This window comes from Pinus tabuliformis, chromosome 6 (assembly GCF_031772625.1).
Source record: "Pinus tabuliformis cultivar Carrire ecotype Pingquan chromosome 6, CPIR1, whole genome shotgun sequence".
Taxonomy (NCBI): domain Eukaryota; kingdom Viridiplantae; phylum Streptophyta; class Pinopsida; order Pinales; family Pinaceae; genus Pinus; species Pinus tabuliformis.
Window position 1 is genome coordinate 1,590,805,199 of NC_142292.1, and position 23,571 is coordinate 1,590,828,769.

General features: G+C 36.2%; 1 pseudogene across 1 annotated transcript in view; it reads right to left on the reverse strand.

Moving 5' to 3' along the window:
• The window catches only part of LOC149264911 (delta-selinene-like synthase, chloroplastic), a 27,403-nt pseudogene extending 4,086 nt beyond the window's left edge, over positions 1-23,317 (reverse strand). The window contains exons 1-8 of the transcript XR_016253672.1: positions 23,064-23,317; positions 22,724-22,920; positions 22,505-22,620; positions 22,174-22,406; positions 21,812-22,038; positions 21,393-21,608; positions 21,128-21,269; positions 14,543-14,625 (exon numbers count right to left, since the gene is read on the reverse strand). The product of XR_016253672.1 is annotated as a delta-selinene-like synthase, chloroplastic (transcript). The remainder of the gene's footprint in view (positions 1-14,542; positions 14,626-21,127; positions 21,270-21,392; positions 21,609-21,811; positions 22,039-22,173; positions 22,407-22,504; positions 22,621-22,723; positions 22,921-23,063) is intronic.
• Between the last annotated feature and the right edge of the window lie 254 nt (positions 23,318-23,571).

A 23,571-nucleotide genomic window follows, 5' to 3' on the forward strand; every position in this document is an offset into this window, starting at 1 on the left:
CTAGAAAAAGATCAAACTTCATAGGAGATGCATGTTATAAAATTTGTAAGGTACAAAATAATCCCAATGAATTATTGATAATTGGTAGAGTCCACTAAAGGTGCATTACCATCTTCTAGCTTAACCCGTAGAAGAAAAGGAGTAGGATCTAGCTAGAAAACAGTCATCTCAAATATGTCAAGAATGTTGTTGTCATACCTAAAATGAGTCATTGTGGTCCCTGAATCAATTTCACCATTTTTGAAAACTAAGCAAATATGATAATAATCCCATGTCAGTCATGGAAAAACTGTCATGTAGACTGGATTTCACTATTGAAGTGACATAAGACATTGAACTAACGATGATAAGAAAACCATCTAGATAGAGTACTACACACAAAGAGAGTTAGTGTTTCTAAAAATGCACACATTAGGATTAGACTTACACCTAATAAAACCTTGGGAGAGAAGATATGAGTCCATCTTGGCATATGATGCTTAAGGTGCCTACTTAAGACCATACAGTGATTTCTTCAAATTACAAAATAAGGATTGATTTTTCACATATCCTTCTGGTTTCTCCATATACATATACTCTTCAAGGTATCCATGTAATAATAAATTCTTTAAATCCATGTGATGTACCTTTTATTTACTAGTAGTAGAAATAACTAGAGCCAACCTCATAGAGTCCATCTTGGCTACCAATACAAATATCTCCTCATAGTCAATGCCCTTATTGTATGAGAATCCATTTCCTACCAAGTGATCCTTGTACTTTTAAATGATCTCATAAGATTCTCTTTTAGTTTTGTAAAAACACTTACATATAAGAAGTTTCCTATTTGGAGGAATAGGTATTGATTACCAAGTGTTTTTTTGCATTAGGAAGTTGTATTCCTCTCTCATAGGTGATCTACAAGAGGGGTTCCCTTCAACTTATATATAGGTATAAATGTTTGACCTAAGTAACATATAACACTGGATAGGATATGAAAGCTTCTTGATAGTAAGAACCTATGATGTGGTTCTCTATAAATATATAGGATCATCCACTACATAACCCACTATCTTAAGTGTTTGTTGTACTCATCAAGGCCTATGCTATAGATATGCAACATCATGTTACTGATTTAAAAACGTAGATTAAAAGATAAGATAAAAAATATGATTTGAATAAGTATCTTTTAGATTATGTAGATGTGGAGAACACGTAGAATATTGCTTCAGAAGTGGTTGTAAGGAATGTTATTCAAACTTGAAAATCCTCTTGATGAATAAAGTATATGATGAAGAATATAATAGCTTATAAACCTTAAATTCCTAAAGATATTCCACAAATATACACTCCCTTCATTGAGGTTCCATATCTTTCCTTCCATCAGAGCGAATCCTAGCCCATGGATGGGAACCAAAAGTCCTAAAGCGTGGAATATATATTTTGTTCCCTTTCAAGGCCTAGAAAAGTGTGATCCATTTAATTATTTATGTGGCTACGTAGTTAATAGCTTCAACGCTTCAACCAATAGCATTGGAGGATAAATATCTATCATGGAGCATATAGTTCTCCATCTCTTTAATCATTCTATTTTTGATCCGAATAGAAAATGGCATCCACGCATAGAACTCATCCACCCATGGAATTTACCCATGGTATTGTAAGTGGCATCTACACATGGTATTTATCCACCCATGGAATTTACCCATGATATTGTAAGTGGCATCCACCCATGGTATTCATTCACCCATGGTATTTGCCCATGGTATTGTAAGTGGCATCCACCCTTGGTATTCATCCTCCCTGGTATTTATCCACTCATGGAATTTACCCATGGTATTGTAAATGACATCCACCCAAGGTATTCATTCACCCATGGTATTTACCCACCCATGGAATTTACCTGTGGTATTGTAATAAAAAAACGCTATAAGTAACAAGTCACATTTTGTAAAAGGATAAATTGTCCACCACAATGTTTCTTATACAGTTATTCTATGTTTTAATAAAAAATGTTTTTTGTGGTTTTGTTTATTGGTCGTTCTCCACTTTTCTCCTCGTATTTCAAATTTTCAAACCTTGGGGGCCTCCTCCCCCAGGATCCATTTCAATTTTTTAGATCTTGGGGTCCTCCTCTGTTAGGTCCCTATAATACTAGTGATTCCCCCATTACTATTTTCATTGTATCCTTTATTGTTATTGTTGTGCCCCTATTGTCCCCATATTTTTATTATTGTGCCCCATATAATCCCACTATTGTTATTTTTGTGCCTTTATATTATTATTGTTAGGTCAGATTGGTTATATTGTGACCCCTTAGACTCCTATATATAGAAAGGAGGTTTTGTCATTTGAATCATCCAATAATTGTTCATTTGTGTAATGTAAAGGAGGTTGTCCCCTCGAAGAGGCTGAATTCTAAGGTGTTGATCTATATTTTCTATCTTTTTGTGAGCTGGTTTCATAACATTTGGTATCAGAGCTTTGGATTCTAAGGTTTTGCTGCTCCAAACAGGTCATCGCGGAATTGTCGCTATAACTTTTTTTCCTGCGATGTTTCAGAAGCGAAAAAAAACCCATTTGAGACAAAATCGTGATGAACCTTAGATCCAAATTTCGTATCTTGTCTCGCTATATTTTTAGTGATATGATCTGAGGACGTTAGAGTTGTTGCAAACTCTAGAATTTCATCTAAAATGGGTCATCGTGGAATTTTCACTATAACTCTTTCTCTACGAAGTTTCAAACGCTAAAAAAAAAAACCCAATTGAGAAGAAACCGGTCTAAACCTCAGCTCCGAATTGCAAATCCTTTCTCAATAAAATTGCAAAGATATAATCTGAGGAAGTTAGGGATTTTGCAGACTCTTGAATTACATTCTAAGCAGGTCACCATGGGAAAATCTTCATAACGTTTTTCGCTACGCATCAGATTGAATTTTCATAAGAAGTTACAGAAATTGGACAGATTGTAGTTTTTTGGGTACCATTTTCAGAACCTAAGGTTGAAACAGTGACCTACGGCACGTTGTACAAGTTCGCTCTACTGAACAAGTCTATACTAAGGTCATCATGGGAGATTTGGCATAACTCTTCATTGGAGAATCCAATCTTGATCAAACTTGCAAAGTTAGAAATACTACTCAAAGGGTTACCACAGGAAGAAATTTCAGACCTTGGAGATCCCAAATTACAAAAATACATCAGATTCAATATCAAGCTCCTACAAAGTGAAAAAAAGGTGTGTAGTTTTTTTTAAATTTTTGCATAAGCTTGGTTTCAAAAATTAGTTTGAAGGAATTCAAAGGGCATAGCGAAGCATTATTATCGATAATTGATGCTCCGAAGAAAGAAAATGGAAACACCTAGTAAGAAACCTGAAAGCTCTAGCATGACTCATGAAGAAGGGGAAGAAATGAAACATGATATATCAAAATTACGAGACCAAGTGCAACAAATGTCACTCGGACAAAAAGTAACAGAAGCTAAGATGGATGATTTAAAGAAATATGTAGAGGCTAAGATGTATGGCATGGAAGCTAAGGTATATGGTTTAAACAAAGGCATGGAAGCTAAGATGGATGGTTTAAAGAAAGGCGTAGAAGCTAATATGGACAGCGTGGAAGCTAAGATGGACGATTTGAAGACAGATTTAAAGACAGGCATGGAATATTTGAAGACAGATTTGAAGACAAATTTGACAAAGTTTATACAAGAAATTATTACTAATGGAAAAATGGTAGTAAAGGAAACTCATGATGAGAGAAAAATAAATGTTAATCATGATTTCATAGACTCTAACATTGGGTTGAAGAACCACCATGTTCCAAAGATCGATATGAGGAAGTTTTATGGAAAGGATCCCGGAACATGGATACTACAGATGGAACAATTTTTTGATCTCCATAATGTGTAAAACGCACAAAAGGTACGTATTGCATCTAATTATTTAGAACCGAATCAACTTTTATGTTATAAAGGGCTTTGTTCTCGTAAACCACTTGTCACGTGGTCAAATTTCATGGAGGAAATGATAGCACATTATGAGGATACAAAGAGAAACACCTTCTTTAGCCAATTGATAAATCTCAAACGAAAGGGTTCAATGGCAGAACACATTAAGGACTTCCAAAAATGGAATATAAGGGTAAATAATATTCTAGAGAAGAAAATGGTTGATGCTTTCATACAGACTTTAAAGGATAACATTCAACACAAGGTTCGTCTTTGGAAACCTGATTCATTGGAGAAAGCATTCAGGTTGGCAAGAAAAATGGAAAGTAAAATTATGGTAACAAGGAAGCTTACCACTCATAATCATGAAGATGGAAGTGTTTCTGCCCCTAGCCATCCACAACCTACAAGGTTGACACCATAACAATTGGAAGAAAAAAGAGAAAAAGGGCTTTGTTACAGTTGTCATAACAAATACACTAAAGGTCATAAGTGTGCCGAGAAGAAATTATTTTACATAGATTGTGAAGAGGAGGAAGAAAAGGAACAAGAAATGTCAAAAGAAGAGGATATACACTAGGAACAAACCATAGAAAAAGAAGAAATGAATCTGACCATATCTTGTAATGCATTGGCCAGAATTACCACTCCTCAAACTATCAAGATAGAAGGGAATATCAAGAAGAAGAAGGTAACAGTGTTGATTGATTCGGGAAGTACCCATAATTTTATTCATTGTAAGATTGCCAAGGAATTGAATTGATTCCTATATCCAGCATGAGAGTGTCAAGTGATGGTTGCAAGTGGAGGAACCATAAATTGCTTAGGAAAGTGCCATAATATCAAGCTATCCATGGGAGAATATGTATTTAATAGCCCAATGCTTTCCATTCGATGGGTGGTGCTGATGTTGTACTAGGAGTCCAATGGCTATAATCCTTGGGTACAATAGCTTTTAATTTTCAAGAACTTTTCATGAAATTCTATTCATAAGGAAAGGAAGTTGAATTAAGAGGTATCGTAGGGAAACCGAGAAAGATAATCAACTCTAACGGAACGACAAAGCTTCTAAAGAAATAACAATGAGGCATAATTGCACAATTATGTTCACTAGAGGTTCCCACATCGAAAATCATCCATTTCTCCAGATCTCCAAAAAGTCTTGGACAATCATTTCAAGGTATTTGAGACTCCCAAAGGCCTCCCACCTATTCGTGATCATGATCATGCTATCAATTTGATTCCAGGAAGTGTTCCTCCAATCATCAAGCCTTACAAATATCCCTATGTCCAAAAGAGTGAAATTGAACGTATGGTTGAGAAAATGCTAGAGGCTGGTATAATTCAACCTAGTCAAAGTTCTTTCTTTGCTCCGGTAGTATTAGTTCACAAGAAGGATGGATCATGGCACATGTGTCCAGATTATAGGGAGCTCAACAATCTCACTATTAAACATAAATTTCCCATTCCTATCATTGATGAATTATTGGATGAATTGCATGGATCAATTTACTTCACCAAGTTGGATCTTCGTTCAGGATATCATCATATTAGAATGAAGACTAAAGACATTCCAAAAACAACATTTAGAACTTATGAGGGTCATTATGAATTTTTGGTCATGCCTTTTGGCCTTACTAATTCACCTTCTACATTTCAAGGTTTAATGAATTCCATTTTCAAACCCTTCCTTAGAAAATTTGTGTTAGTATTTTTTGATGATATACTAATCTACAGGAAGTCTTGGAAGGATCATGTCCAACATGTTGACATGGTGCTCAAACTATTGGAGGAGAAACAATTATATGCAAAAATCTCCAAATGTTTCTTTGGAGTACAAGAGGTGGAATATATGGGTCATATTGTATCTCATGAAGGTGTTAAGGTAGACCCTAGTAAAATTAAAACCATTAAGGAATTGAAAATCCCCACATCCATAAAGCATCTATGAGGATTTCTCAGGTTGACAGGGTATTATCGCAAGTTTTGTAAGAATTATGGGAGAATAGCAGCACCACTAACAAAATTATTGAAAAACAATGCATTCTCATGGACTCTAGAAGCAATGAAGGCCTTTAAAAATATTAAAGAGGTAATGTGCCAAGCACCAGTGTTAGCTACACTGGACTTCACAAAAAACTTTATTGTGGAATGTGATGCCTCGGGAAATGGAATTGGTGTTGTTTTTTTTTTTCACTTACTGGTTCACGAATACCCGGGTCAGTGGGTAGCCACTACATCCAGGGTTGTTTAACACTCGGTGGACGCCACCCGAAGGGCATCAACACCGCTCGGCCTATTTACTGACTTGACCCCAAGAGCTTTCGGGATTCGACCCTGTGACCTCCCATTGGCGAGGCACTTGATTTGGCCGATTGGGCTAACTCTTGGGGCTAGAATTGGTGTTGTTTTAATGCAAGAAGAAAGACCCATTACTTTCGAAAGTTGTCCAATCAAAGGAAAGTATTTACACAAAGCTACTTATGAGAAGGAAATGTTGGCAATACTACATGCACTTAAGTAATGGCGACCCTACTTAATGGGAATACACTTCAAGGTAAAACCAGATCATGATAGTCTTAAATACTTTTTAGAAAAAATATTATCTTCAGAAGAGCAGCAAAAATTGGTCACAAAGATGTTGGGTTATGACTTTGAAATCATCTACAAAAAAAGGAAGAAAAATGTTGTGGCATATGCACTCTCAAGAAAGGATGAGGATGTGGAAGGATTTCTTTGCGCCATTTCTATTATCCAACCAGATTAGATAAAGGAAGCAAGGGATGAATGGAAGAATGACGAGGAAGTGTGGGCACTCATTGAAAAGATACAACAAGATCCCAGTACATATGATACATTTAGATGGAAAATGATTCATTATGGTACAAGTATCGGTTATACCTATGTAAGAATTCCCAACTAAAACAAAAGATTCTTAGGGAATTGCACACCTCTCCCTTAGGAGGGCACTCGAGATTTCTAAAAAACTACCACAGGGTTAAGAAGGATTTTTTTTTGGATGGCCTTAAATCGGATATTCAAAAGATTGTGGTGGAATTTTTTGTTTGCCAACAAAATAAATTTGAAACAATTAAGACCCCAAGACTATTACAACCTTTATCCATTCCAAGACAACATTGGGAGGAGGTTTCAATGGATTTTATCACAGGTTTACCCATGTCCGAAGGAAAGAGTATTATCATGGTGGTAGTTGATAGACTTACCAATTATGCACATTCATTATCTCATCCATTTAAAGTGAGTACAATTTCTACTACATTTATGGAAACAATTCAGAAGCTACATGGAAACCCAAAGATTATTGTAAGCAACAGTGATCCCATTTTCACTAGAAATTTTTGGACAGAATTATTTCCTTCTCTTGGTACTCAGTTAGCTCATAGCTTGTATTATCATCCTCAATCTGATGGGTAAACTGAGATAGTAAACAAATGTTTGGAAGGATATCTTTGTTGCTTTGTATATGATAAACAGACACAATGGGTCAAATGGTTGCCTCTTGCTGAATGGTGGTATAACAATTCCTTCCATACTGCAACAAAAATGACCCCATTTATGGCACTTTATGGATATAATCCACCATTGATCACATCATATTTAAGAGAAAATTCTAAGGTTCAAGCAGTTGAAGATCACATCAAGCATCAGCAACAAGTTCTCCAACTCTTAAAGGATAACCTCACCTTGGCGCAGAATATAATGAAACAGCAGGCAGATCAACATCGTAGTGAAAGAAGTTTTGATGTAGGTGATTGGGTATTCCTATGAAGGATAATAAATTATCACCAAAGTATTATGGTCTGTACAAGGTGTTGCAAAAGATAGGTACTATGGCATACAAATTGGAGCTTCCTGCAACTTCCCGAGTGCACCCAGTTTTCCATGTTTCATGCTTAAAGAAGGTTATAGGTGACAAGATTCCAGTTCAAAAAATATTGCCAGAACTTGATGAGGAAGGAAAAATCATATTGGAACCTGAAGCAGTCAAGGAAACAAGAACTCGACAACTACGAAATTGATCAATTTCAAAGTATCTCATAAAGTGGAAGAACTTACCCGTTGAAGATTCCACATGGGAGGATGAGAATTTTATACAGAAGCATCTAGAACTACTCAAGCATTGAGGACAACACATTTTTGAAGGAGAGGGGCATGTTAGGTCCCTATAATACTAGTGATTCCCCCATTACTATTGTCATTGTATCCCTTATTGTTATTGTTGTGCCCCTATTGTCCCATATTATTGTGCCCCATATAATCCCACTATTGTTATTTTTATGCATTTATATTATTATTGTTAGGTCGGCTTGGTTATATTGTGAACCCTTAGACTCCTATATATAGAAAGGAGGTTTTTTCATTTGAATCATCCAAGAATTGTTCATTTTTGTAATGTAAAGGAGGTTTCCCATTCAAAGAGGCTGAATTCTAAGGAGTTGATATATCTTTTCCATCTTTTTGTGAGCTGGTTTCTAAGATCCTCCCAAGATCTAAATCAGTAGTATCAGATTCAGGTTAGGTTTCCATGGGAATGAGGGTTTGATGTATATTTCAGTTCCAAAGTTTTGCAACAATCTTCAACAAACTTCATGCATGTGCTACGACCTCCACAATGGGAAGAACTTTTTTATATCTTTTTGCAGGATATTTTTGGGCAGCGAGTTTGTAGATCAGATCTGAAACTTTTGGTTCAAAATTTACAAAAAAAAAAAATTCAAATCTCGATTCCTTACGAAAAACTACCTAAATTCAAAAAAAAAATCGATTGAATCGGAGTTCAGATGAGGGAGATATCGTTGATTTAAAATCAACTATATTTTTTGGACTTTTGTGATTTTGGGACAGTTGCAATGTGAATATGAGTTTTCGTAGTGTCTACATAGGGATTTCAATCACATGGGAAGATGCAAAATGACCATTATGTTTCCAAAAATAGGTTATAATAAAGATTCTGAGCTATATTGATCGAGTTATGTCCATTTTAAATCTGGAGCAACATTCAGAGAAAGCTCCCTTTGGAGACGTGTCCTCCCACCCCACATTAGTAGGCACCTACTTCACATTCATCATCATCTGTCTTGGGTTCTTTGGAGATGTGCCCTTCCACCCCAGGCTATGTACGTACTTGCTACTTCATCAATATTCAGCATCATAGTTATGGGTCAACCACACAAAATCCTTGTCATAGAGGTCTATTTTCTAGGCTGCACATTGTCAGTATCATAGTTTGTCACAAGAATTACAGGGTATCTCTATCCTCAGATCTTCGTTTTTCATGGTTATGGGTCATCCAAAAACCCACACTTCATCAAAGTCCATTTGCTAGGCCACACACTATTAGTATCACAGTTGGTCACAAGCATTACACGATATCTCTATCCTGCGATCTTTGTTTGTCATGGTTATGGGTCATCCATAATTCTACACTTCATGGAAGTCCACTTTCTAAGCCACACACTATTAGTATAACAGTTTGTCACAAGCATTACAAGGTATTTCTATCCTTGGATCTTCGTTCATTACGGTTATGGGTTAACCACAAAAAAACCTTCTCTTTAGTGGCTCTTCATATTCAACAAAAGCTTCTCAAGAGGGAACTTCACACAATGGGGACCATTGCTTCTTAAGGAGGGAATAATGATTCGAATGGAAAATGGCATCGACCCATGGTATTCATCCACCCATAGCATTCATCCACCAATGAAATTTACCCATGGTATTGTAAGTGGCATCCACCCTTGGTATTCATCCACCCATGGTATTTATCCACCCATGGAATTTACCCATGATATTGTAAGTGGCATCCACCTATGGTATTTGTTTACTCATGGTATTTTCCCATGGTATTGTAAGTGGCATCCACACCTGGTATTCATCCTCCCATGGTATTTATCCACTCATGGAATTCACCCATGGTATTGTAAGTGACATCCACCCATGGTATTTACCTATAGTATTGTAACCTAAAAAGGATATAAGTAATAAGTCACATTTTGTAAAAGGACATATTGTCTACCATAATGTAGCTTTTACAGTTATTCTCTGTTTTAATAAAAAAAATTGTGGTTTTATTTACTAGGTGTTCTACACTTTTCTCCTTGCATTTCAAATTTTCAGATCTTGGGGGCCTCCCCCTCAAGATCCATTTCAATTTCTTAGATATTGGGGGCCTCCTCCCAAGATCGAGATCAATTTTCTACTTTGCAACTCCATCAAATTATGGAGAGTAAAGAATTGCATGTTGCAACTCTATTCCTAGCACTAAAAATATATTTTAAACATCCTTATTCTCATATTGAATCCCATTATCTGTGGAAAGGAATTTAATCCTCTTCCTCTTGTTGTTTTCTACATGTTGCTTGAAATTTTAGAGATCTTGAAAGGTTTTTGATTTCAAATTAAGAAATACACCTATGCATATATTGACTAATCATCAATAAATGTATATTTATACCTTTATTCACTCATATATTGGTGAGGAAAAGAGTTAGTTACATCACTTTGCACTAGATCAAGGAGCGAGGAGGCTCTCTTAGCCTTAGTTGTATTGAAATTCCCTTCTGGATTCTTGCTAATTATGAAACCATTAAAGAATCCATCTATGTATTGGATATGTGAAATCCTCTCAATAATTCCTTCTTTTCATAGCTAATTCAAATTCTTATAATTTCGGTGCCCAAGTCTCCCATGCCATAAACTTTCTCTCCTCATTGGAATGTCTAAGAAGAGAAAATAAATCATATGTAGGAATAAATTGAGAGAAAGTGTATAACCTATAATGGTGGTCTACCTCACCAGTAACAAATATAGAACCATCTGACATGTTGTAAATCATCATTGCATCTAGATTGAGTTATGCTCTTTTTCTTATCCCTGAATGAGTAATTTGATAAATGGAAGGAAGGTTAAGTGACAACTTAGGAATGTGGTGTACCTTATGAAATCTCCCATGCTCCTACTCAACTCTCCCTTCTACACCAAGCCCCATAGGTGAATCATCTTACATGATAATGTGTTGTTTGATATAAGTCTCCAAGTGAGAGAAAGAGTGCACAGAAGAAGTTATATGATGTGTAGCTCCTGAATTGAGTAGTCAAGTATTAGTAGATGAAGTGATAGCTAGCAATACTTGTCCTTTACCCTTTTCATGTTGTATTTGGTATATGTTCTTCTTCTTTGTCTTATTTGGTCTGTAATCATCTATGTGACCCTATTATAATGGTTTTTCCATCTAATAAATGGTTTTTTTTTCATGCTAGAGCTCTTAGGATGGAACACCCTATTGGAGTATGTGCACTTTTTCTCCTTCATTCCCTTTCCCCCCTTGGAATTTGAACCTTACTCAATAATATTTTTCTTTTATTTCTACTTATTCTCTAGTTTGTTCTCACCGTTGTTCTTCTACTTAGTCTTCTTGCTCATTTCCATCACTGCAAGAACATGGTGTTTATAGACTTAAGAGCCCCCATGTATATGGCCTTAGTCTACTCATGTATCAAGGAATGAATAAAATCATCCTTATATGGAATCGTCTAATTTTTATAGTATGGAAATAAGAGATAAAGAAAAAATATTCAAGATCTAACTTAGGATGAGTTGTTCCTCTTTGCTATCAACACAACAATATTTTACCTAAGTCGTCAAAGTCTTAAACTTAGAGACTAATTCCTATAGGATCTTGAATTTTATCCGATCCAATTAAATATGATCATTCTCTAGCTAATGTCATCTCAATTGATCATCCTCACAAAACAATCCCTTCAATTTGGCCCAAAGATCTTGAGAGATGCCATCCTTCTACATGAAATAACAATTTGGGGAAGATAGACAAACATAGTATGCCATAAGATCCATCCATTACTTTAAAGTAATTTGATTTCTTAATAGATGAAATAGGATCAATTTTAGTCCCCATTGTCACCCAATATAGTCCCTTTTTACAAAAAAACAATAGGATTTTTAGCTTCCAGTCATTGTAATTGAAATAAGGATAAAAGTGAATTGGTACATTCTCTATGTGATTTTCTAAATTGTCAAATATGGAATAAAATTTTTATTATTATTATTATTATTATGCATTGATATAATGAAGGATTTCAAGTCCAAGCACAAGATTTAATTACGAAAATATATTGGACTAGCTACAACAGAACAAGAGAGAATGGAAAATCAAGTTGATGGGAAAATTTGTTAAGAGACTAAAGGGACAAAGTAAAATCACTCATAAAATTGTAGTTGTTATTATTGCAAAACAAGAATAAAATAGATAACTCTCCAAGAGAGAAAACAAACTTGAACTGATGTAGTAACTCTGACATGCAAAGACTGTCCATGAAAACTCCAAAAATAAGTCAAAAGGTTAACAAATATGGTTTTTAGGTGAGTGGGTAAGGTAGCCTTTGAAAATTAAAAGGAGAATGCACATTGGTGTTTAGGGACCTTAGGGATAAGGTAATGTTCAATACTGGAGATGTAATGACTATCTCATAGCCCAATTAATTCTAGTTGATTTCACAAGTCATTCTAAAGTATCACCCTTTGTTAAAGATAGTCTTACTAGAAATATAAAATACTAACCTTAAGTGATGATCCCAAATAGTAAGAAAATCGTAATAATAAAAGAAAAGTTATAAAAAATAATTTAATAATGTCCTAAATAAAATCCTAGATGCAATATATTTAAGCATTAATAAATCATATCAATTATTAACCTAACAACTCTATATACTTATACCCTATAAAGTTGATAATATGAATATTCTTTTTCCTTTTGACTAATTTTTAACCAAATCTCATTACATAATGATTTTCTTCCATTTTACAAACTGAATTACTAAATCATTATATCAAAATGAGAGATATGAAGTGGAGGGGCCATTCCTAGCCTCATAATGTGAATTTGATATGAAGTGGAGTGGCCATTCCTAACTTCATAATGTTAATTTGTACATTCAATTATGATTTTTTATTTATTATATATATAATTTTGAGAAAGTTAATTTAAAATTAAATAATTAAAAAAGAAAATCAATTTCATATATAGATATATAAATTAAAATTAATAATAATTTAATAAAAAATTATATTAATATATTTAATTTCAAAATTCCTAATGGTAAGTGATTATTAAGTTTATTTCAGTGATATTCATCATAATACACCATAAAAAAAAGGGGTGGGAATCAACCATTCCTCGAGCTTACATTCACATGAAGTGTAATTTAATGTCCCTTCATATTATAAATGATATTGGTTGGTAATGTTGTGCCAAAGTTTATTTACAAATTATGAATATCCAGTAGAGATAAATATTTTTATATTTATTATAGATTGATGTATTTTGATTATTTCAACTATTTAAATATATACATTTTGAAATTCGTTTACTACTAAACTTATATAGATATTTTGAAATTCATTTACCACTAAATTTATATACATATTTTGAAATTAATGTAGCAATAAATTATGGTGTAGCTTAATTTATAGACTAAATAATTCTTTTTATGACATTTTTAATCAAAATCAAGATTTAAAAAAAAAATGAGTTTAAGTTGTTTAATTTGAAAAATTTGAGTATCTTGGAGTTTTTCAGGGTGTTGAAATCGTCTATACATTCAAAAATATATTTTAGACAACAAAAAATTCAATTCTTTGTTGAAATTGCATTACCTATTAAAATAAAAAATGTTTAATGCCATAAATTATAGAGAAAAGATAGGAAAATTTGCATTACCTATTAATAACCTGGAAAACAATGAAAAATTTATTGAAATTAGTAAAGTATAAGTAAGGAAACTATGATAATAGATCTGAAACGCGTAGTCTAAGGAGGAGTTCGCCTTAAAGTTATGGAAGAAAATTCCAACTTATAGTTGTTAAACTTCAAAATTTTAGGTGTCATAGAAATTTTTGATGATGCTGAATCCATTTCCACCATGAAAAACACGATTCAAAAGCTGCCTCTACAATTTGAAATTTTTTTACGCAGATTCCAGCCATTTTGATTTTCCTAGCACTTCCTCCCCTCATTAACGACTCGATCTCAAAGAAAGACAGCATCACGTGATAAATCATTTTTAACCATATAAAAAGGTTGGCAGGACTTTGCCATCAAAATGGACACGATGGACACAATGGGATGGTTTATGATATTAAAGATATATTAGGAACAAGTTTTAAAACGTCCTGTCCAACAAGACACATGGAATACTTTGAGAGACATTTATACTCACATGGAGTATAGCGGTCACACAATATAAGACCATCACATGTAAACCTGTATGCGAAATTAATAAGGCTATGAGCCATGACTATAATATTCAGAGCTGCACTGGCTCTATAAGGACTTTGAGTATTTGGTCCTTTACCTCTTTGTCAGAAATGGATACGAAATCTTTGTGTTTGAAGACGAAGTGCATGCCTCGCGCAAGATTGAAAGTACAGCGGCACATTGTCATGCTTTAGAAATTCCCAATTCAGTTGGCTGACAGAAAGATCCAGGATGCCTTTCATATGATTTAAAGCATCTTCACGGGTACATTCCGGATTGTCTTTCACATAACACTCTAAACTTGAAGCCACCTCACCGCGTTCCTTCTCTTGCTGCACATATAATGGAAAATGTTAAAACAACCGCTTCTTGCAGATAAGACTCAAGGTATCGCTCCCACTAAAAATGATGGCAATCGGTCAGATATTTCACTGATTCACACAGAATAATAACAACCTTTTAGTAAACAAAAAAAGGAATCAGAAATATGTTTTGAGTAGTATATTATATAAACAGCACATTGTTGGGAATTTTTGATGCAAAATACCAAAAACAAACAATATAAAACACAACAGAGGCAATGCTCTGTTTCTTTTACTCCAGGATCTTTTGTGCACACAGAAGACTTAAAAAAATTTCACTGAGAGACAGAGTAATTCACCACCATTAAAACATTCTATTCATTAAAAACTGATACAAGCTTAATCCTCTTTTACTGAGAGGGATTTACCACTGTAAAATCATTTTCATATTCACTGCTGTGAAAAACAACTTACTGCTGTAACAAAAGTTTACATGAGTTTACTGTTGTAAAACAAAATTTACACAGGCTTACAAAATTCGCTCCACCATCTTCTTTATGCACTGCTGTGCAAAACCACACATGGTTTTTCGCTATGGCCAACACAAAAAAAATTACATCACTGGTTCCATTTCGCTGCTGCGAACACACACACATAAATTCCTCCCGTGTGCCATACAAAATAATACAGAGCACACTATATTTTTTACTGCTCCATCGTTCCTCTTTCAAAAAGTCAAATGCACGAGCCCTTTTCATTTTTTGAAAACAAAATAAAAAAAAACACATACGTGTCGTAAAATATTTTTAACACCCATGCCTTTCTTTAAATGCGCCATACCTTTGATACATAAAAAAACATTAAAATTTAAATCACCTACCAATACTTCTACGGGCACATTAACTACATTATTATTGGCGGTCAACACAAAATTGAATTCACTCCACGCAAGGCTTTTAATATAAGCTCGTATGCATCTTCAATCAATCAACGGACGAAAATACGGGAGCAGATCCTACGGTGGAGAAAGATATCGGAAGCCCTCACTTGAGTGAACGATAGCTCCCGATATGTCAGAGTTGTTGATGTCAGGTGAGATCCACACGTCTTCACCAAATCGCATCGGAGCCAAGAATACGGAAACAACTTTTCTGGAAAAGCGGTGCGATATGCTTCTGGGCAGTTTTGTGGTTTCGTTCGGTGGTTTTTGGGCTGCGTTGAAATTATAACTTCAACACTCCCCTTTAATTTCAACTGCTGGCCATTCGGTCATACCGAGACACTTTCTTAAAAATTCAAAGCTTCTCTGATCCAGCGGCTTTGTCAAGATGTCCGCAACCTGTTCTTGAGTCCTGCAATGTTCCAAGACAATTTCTCCATTGTTCACCAATTCTCTGATGTAGTGAAACCTTGTATCAATGTGTTTCGTTCTCTTATGAAACACTGAATTCTTTGACAATGCAATAGCTGAGCTATTGTCACAAAAGATGATTGTCGCTTTTGCCTGCTCTTGGCCTAAGCTTCTCAACATTCTTCTCATCCACACTGCTTGACATGCTGCTGCTGTAGCTGCCACATATTCAGCCTCTGCTGTAGACAATGCTACAATGGATTGCTTCTTCGAAGCCCATGAGATGGCTCCTGAACCCATATTAAAAACATAACCGGAAGTGCTCTTCCGATCATCTACACTTCCAGCCCAATCGCTATCAGTGTATCCAACCAAATCTGAATGTTCTGAGGCATGATATAGAATTCCAAACATTTTGGTACCTTTGACATACCTCAAAATTCTCTTTGCTGCCTGCCAATGTGCCTCCTTCGGCCTCTCCATGAACCTGGAAATTAAACTAACAGCATACATTAAATCAGGCCTAGTTGCTGTTAAATACATAAGGCTGCCCACAATGCTTTTGTACAAGCTAGGATCAAAATCCTTGTTGCTGTCCTCTCTGCTGAGCTTTAATCCCATTACTGTGGGAGTGATCGCTGCCTTGCATTCTTGCATGTTAAATCTGCTCAATACTTGATTTACATATCTTGCTTGTGAGATAAAAATTCCTTTTTCATTTTGATCTACTTCTATGCCTAAGAAGTATCTCAAGAAACCCATGTCAGTCATTTCAAATTCATCCTTCATGACTGATTTAAAATTCTCAATGAGCTGATCATCATTACCTGTGAAAATAACATCATCAACATATAAGACAACAATCAAAATTTTACCATCCTTTTCTTTGATGTAGACGGTGGGTTCTCCTTCACACTTGTCGAATTCATTATCCAATAGATATGAATCTATCCTGCTGTACCATGCTCTTGGCACTTGCTTCAGCCCATAAAGAGCTTTCTTCAATTTGCACACTTTGTGCTCTTCACCTTTCTTCTCATATTCGAGAGGCTGTTCCACATAGACCTCTTCCATTAACACTCCATTTAGGAATGTTGATTTCACATCCATTTGGTAGACTTTCCATTTGTTTTGTGCTGCTATGGACATTACTGCTCTCACGGTTTCCATTCTTGCAACCGGGGCGAAAGTCTCCTCATAATCTCTTCCATACTGCTGCTTGTAGCCTTTGACAACCAGCCTTGCTTTATGCCTTTCTATTTTGCCTTCAGCATTGCTCTTGGTCTTGTAGACCCATTTCACACCAATGACTTCTTTGCCTTTTGGTAACTCAACCAAATCCCATGTTTTGTTTCTCTCTATGGCATTCATCTCCTCATCCATAGCTTCTATCCATTTCTTATCTTTAATTGCCTCCTCGAAATGAATAGGATCATCAACATGACAAAACAAGGCAAATAAGGAATTCATTCCTTCTTCATAAATTTCACTTAGATTTCTAAACTTCTTACCTCGTTCACTTGGTGTGCAAGTGCTTGAAGATGCACTTGAGTTTCCTCCTTGTGGTGTGCTTGGAGAAGCACTCTCATTTATCCTCAATGGTGTCCCTTGTTGTCCTTGTGTTGGCGCTGTTGTTTGGGGATGCATTTCAGCCACCTCCTCTTCATCTTCATCATGAGACAAACAGTTCTTGACATTCACTGTTTTCTCTATGCTTCCATCCCAAGCTTCTTCCTCAATGAATTGAACATCCCTGCTTACAAAGAACTTCTTGGTAGATGGGATGTACAGCCTGTAGGCTTTGGATTCATCACTGTTTCCAATGAAGATGCATTTCTCCCCTTTGCTGTCCAACTTCCTCCTTAGTTGATCTGGTATGTGTGCATAGGCCACACACCCAAAAACTCTCATGTGGGTGACTCCTTGCTTTCTCCCACTCCATGCCTCTTCTGGCACCTTGTTCATCACTGCTTTTGTAGGACACTTGTTCAATATATAAACTGCACAATGTACAGCTTCAGCCCAATACTCATTTGGCAAATGCTTTGCCTTCAACATGCTCCTTGCCATCTCCATGATGGTCCTGTTCTTCCTTTCAGCAACTCCATTTTGCTGTGGGGTGTACCGAGTTGTGAACTGTTTATGTATTCCATTTTCTCTACAAAACTTTAGGAATTCATTTGAGATATACTCACCTCCTCTATCAGTTCTCAATACTTTTATGTGCAGCCCACTTTGGTTTTCAACAAATGCCTTGAAATTTTGGAATTTCTCAAACACTTCACTTTTGTTTTTAAGGAAATATATCCAAGTCTTTCTTGTACAGTCATCAATGAATGTTAAGAAATATAGGTTGCCAGCTAATGATGGAGCTTGCATTGGTCCACACAAATCTGAGTGGATAATCTCTAAGGGTGTCTTTGCCCTTATGCTCTTTCCTGATGGAAAACTTTCTCTGTGTTGTTTTCCCAAAATGCAGCCTTCACATAGGCTGTCCGGTTTCTCTATCAATGGTAATCCCTTTACCATTCCTTTTCTGCTCAATAAGTTTAGACCTCCAAAATTTAGATGCCCGAATCTCAAGTGCCACAACCAGTTCTCATCCTTTGGCACGCTTTGGAAGGCCTCTTGGGTGACAGCTGCCATTTCCCTTTTGTTCTTCATGTATGCCCTGATCCGGAGAGGGAACATCCTGTTCCTTGTCATCTTCACTTCAGCAATGCATCTTTTGCTGGGTGGTATATCCATGATGGTGCACACATCATTTACAAAGTAAACATTGTAACCCTTTTGGATAAGCTGTCCAACACTCAAGAGGTTACATCTCATTCCGGGGACATAGTAGACATCTGCTATGGTTTTCCTTTCTCCTTGTTTTGTAAATATTTTTATCTCCCCTTTTCCCATAACAGACACTTTACAATCAGTTCCTAGTGTGACCTCTGATTTCAAATTCTGATTTAAGGCTGAAAAGAGGGCTATATTCCCTGTCATATGGTTGCTGCAACCTGAGTCTAAAAACCATATGTCCTCACTATGTGTTTCAGCCATGTTACAAGCTAACAGGACATTTTCTTGACTGCTGTTTTCTCTTGTAACATTTGCATTTTGTCTGTTGTTCTTATCATGTTGTTTCTTTCTACAATCACTAGCATAATGTCCATACTTTTTGCAGTAATATCATTGAACATTAGATTTATCATACCTTTGTCCTTGAGCCTGATACTGATCTCTTTGTTGGCTGCTGCCTTGACCTTGGTTCTGATTTGGATTGCTGCCTCTTCCTTGTGCATTTGATGGGCTGTTCCTTCCACCTCTGTTCTGGCTTCTGCCTCTTCCTCTTCGGTTTCCTCTTCCTTGACCTCTTCCTCTTCCAAAGGACATCTGGGTCTTGAAGGCTTGCTCAAGAGATGAGTTTTCATTCCTACTCAACCTCTGCTCATGTGTTATCAGTGATGCATGTAGCTCATCAACTGAATAGTTTGAGAGATCCTTTGTCTCTTCAATGGTGGTAACTATGGCATCAAACCTTGAGGGTAAGACCCTCAATATTTTCTCCACTATTCTTCTATCTTCAATTGTTTCTCCATGAGTTCTCATTTGTGTGATTACACCAATCACATGAGTGAAGAATGATTCAATGTTGTCTGACTCCTTCATGTTCAAGTTTTCAAAATCCTTTCTCAGCAATTGTAACTTTGCTGTCTTCACTCTCTCCATGCCTTGATAGGCTGTCTTAAGGGTTTGCCATGCTTCATTTGATGTTTTAGCTGCTGCTATCCTTGGAAATATACTCTGGTCTACTGCTAGATGCAACAATAAAATGGCCTTTGCATCCTTCTTCCTATTGCTCTTCAGCTGATCTCTCTCTCCCTGAGTTAGTGCATTGAACTCATTTTCATCTGCTACTTCTTCAAAACCATCTTCAACTATTTCCCATAAATCTTGAGAGGTGAACAAGGCTCTCATAGTTATTGACCAGTAGTCATAGTTCTTCCCATTAAACTGTGGAAGCTGGGTGTTAAACAAACCCATACCAGTGCTTGTGCTGGCCATTCCTTGACTGTGTATTTAAAACAAATCACTGCTTCTTCAGCAACACAAAAAAAACTTTTGAAATACCTGAATCCTTTGATGTCTGAGTCTTCTGTCTGCCTGAGAAGTTTTGCTGCAGCTACAAACCTTCTCCCTTCAGCTTCTTTAACTTCTTTAACTGATACCACTGTTGGGAATTTTTGATGCAAAATACCAAAAACAAACAATATAAAACACAACAGAGGCAATGCTCTGTTTCTTTTACTCCAGGATCTTTTGTGCACACAGAAGACTTAAAAAAATTTCACTGAGAGACAGAGTAATTCACCACCATTAAAACATTCTATTCATTAAAAACTGATACAAGCTTAATCCTCTTTTACTGAGAGGGATTTACCACTGTAAAATCATTTTCATATTCACTGCTGTGAAAAACAACTTACTGCTGTAACAAAAGTTTACATGAGTTTACTGCTGTAAAACAAAATTTACACAGGCTTACAAAATTCGCTCCACCATCTTCTTTATGCACTGCTGTGCAAAACCACACATGGTTTTTCGCTATGGCCAACACAAAAAAAATTACATCACTGGTTCCATTTCGCTGCTGCGAACACACACACATAAATTCCTCCCGTGTGCCATACAAAATAATACAGAGCACACTATATTTTTTACTGCTCCATCGTTCCTCTTTCAAAAAGTCAAATGCACGAGCCCTTTTCATTTTTTGAAAACAAAATAAAAAAAAACACATACGTGTCGTAAAATATTTTTAACACACATGCCTTTCTTTAAATGCGCCATACCTTTGATACATAAAAAAACATTAAAATTTAAATCACCTACCAATACTTCTACGGGCACATTAACTACATTATTATTGGCGGTCAACACAAAATTGAATTCACTCCACGCAAGGCTTTTAATATAAGCTCGTATGCATCTTCAATCAATCAACGGACGAAAATACGGGAGCAGATCCTACGATGGAGAAAGATATCGGAAGCCCTCACTTGAGTGAACGATAGCTCCCGATATGTCAGAGTTGCTGATGTCAGGTGAGATCCACGCGTCTTCACCAAATCGCATCGGAGCCAAGAATACGGAAACAACTTTTCCGGAAAAGCGGTGCGATATTGTTCTGGGCAGTTTTGTGGTTTCGTTCGGTGGTTTTTGGGCTGCGTTGAAATTATAACTTCAACACACATACGCCATTTTTTCGTATGTACGCTGCCATATCCCGTCTTTGTTTATTTTCCACTTCAGCAGCCCATTCATTCGCTGTATTGATGAAGAACTCGAATATTTTTTGAATGTGGTCTGGAAGGCGGCCTATTAACGATCTATCCCATCTGGGAAAATAAAATAATGATGGATGTTTATTAAGAAAAAAAATGTCGGAGAAACTAACTACGAATGAATGGATTGCGACCAATTTCTACACGATAGTCGATATAATTTGAATTTGACATCACCTTTTCATTCCCTCGGTGAAGATTCTGATTTCGTCCAATGTTCCGTGAGTATCATATAGGTCATCGAGAACCGTCATCAGTGTTGAAAGTTTTGTGAAGGCGATTCTGCTGGGACCAAATTCGGGCTCGAATGTGCTCAGAACCGCCCAAAAGTAAAGTTCCACGTGACGTTTCCTATAGAAATTCAGCGTCGGCAGATATGACTCTGCCCACCACCTATTATAAATGTATGCATTGCAGCCGGTCATGTCACTAAATTGACAAGGAGTCTATCTCTACATAATGATTAGATACATAATCTATCCCATCCTAGGTAAGATAATGATTGGATACATAATCTATCCCATCCTAGGTAAGATAATGATTAGATATATAATCTATCCCATCCTAGGTAATGCAAATACCAAATGCCAGTGCACCTCGAGATAAGTTGCATCTCTTTCTTATGTGTGCATTGCAAAATATTGAAGTCCAATTTCGCCAACTCTAAAATATTCTGGTTCATATTATACCCTTTGAAACTGAGATCTAATGGACAGGGTTAGTACTTGAGCCATGAATAGTTTTGTTCATATATTTCGATAAAGTTTCTAGCCTCCCATCTAGGCACACTGCAATGCCATGGAAATTCCAATGCATATTTCACCTGGACAACAGTAACCAAATCAGATATGTACCGACCGATGCTAAGACGGTACAACATACAAAATAAATAAAAAATTTGCAGATGCGAAGAGTTTTCATACAATACTAGAAGTTGAAAAAGGTGTTTGCAACTTACCTCTCTCCTAAGGCTTTGATCGACATCAGCTATAGTGTGTCCTGTTAAAACTTGGGTTAGATACCGTGTTGTGAATGTCTTTGCCTCCTCCATCACTTTTTCTCCGGGAAACGAAATGTTTGAAGCTCGGAATAATGACAACATGCTTCTCACTTCTTTATCGGCTCTTCCTTTTTCACCACTGGAATTGCAGAAGAACTCCCCGTTTTCATCTTTGAAATTCTCAAAAACATCTGTTTCATCAATGCATGATATTCAGTGAGAACTGAAGCATTAAATATTTTTATTTAATTGACAAATGACATCAAGGGTATATTTTAATCTATCTGACCCGAGGAGACGTTGTATCGATGCATTCTGAGTGCCCGAAATCCCAAAGCTATACATTTGAGATCTTTGCCGAGTGAATCTCTTGATCCCGACCCGATGCCCCTTTCGTTCCAACAACTACATGACATCATGAAGAAGTGAGGTTTTAATGATCAATGAATGAAATCTAGAAGTGCATACAATAACCGAGTCCTATAAATGGTAAATCAAATTGCTTAACCTGTAAACGTAATCCAGAGCTACTTTTATTTCAGTTTGAAAATGTCGATCAATTCCCAGACATTCGATAATATCAACCATCTGAAGACGTTTGATTAAATCATCGGCGCCATCACTGCAGCTATCATTCATGTGACTCAAAAACAGATGTTTGATATCGTCAATAAGTGTTTCAGCTCGTTCACGATATGCAGGTGCCTGATCACGGCGCATTTCAATGCAGTACAATAATGTTATCTTGCAGAGATGGATGAATGATGGATTTTAACATGTGAACTTGTAGTCCTTACACCGATTCATACATTAATTCTAAACGAATATTATGAGATTAGGACAAATACCGCGTATGACGTTGACAAAGAATGTATGGCATCATCGTCCCAGACGTTGGAATGGTGATTGCCTGTGCGTCTTTGTGCATCAGCGCTGATGCTTCTCATTATTGGTCTCATAGACTTCTTCGCTATTAACATTCCAGTATTTGAAAGTTGTTGACAGAAAGCCACACGATGATTCTTGGAGCTGATCAAAGATTTGTGGACGCCCCATCTGGAAACCAACGGCGTTACAGAAACAGAAGCCATTAGCAATTAGCTTCCTGTTGTGACTATATAGATTGTCGTTATCATCCCTCGCCTATTTATAGAGCTGCCCGACCTGTGAGAATTTAAATTTCTAAGCAAAATTCCAAAGAAATGGGATCTTTGATTTCCTTGCCATTTTGCATAGTCGACTTCTTGTGTTTATACAAAGATTTTTTCGTCCAATAAATATCTACCATTTTATGCATTGACGACTTCCAGCGAAGGAACCCTATAAAGATTTACCATTTTATGCAATGACGACTTC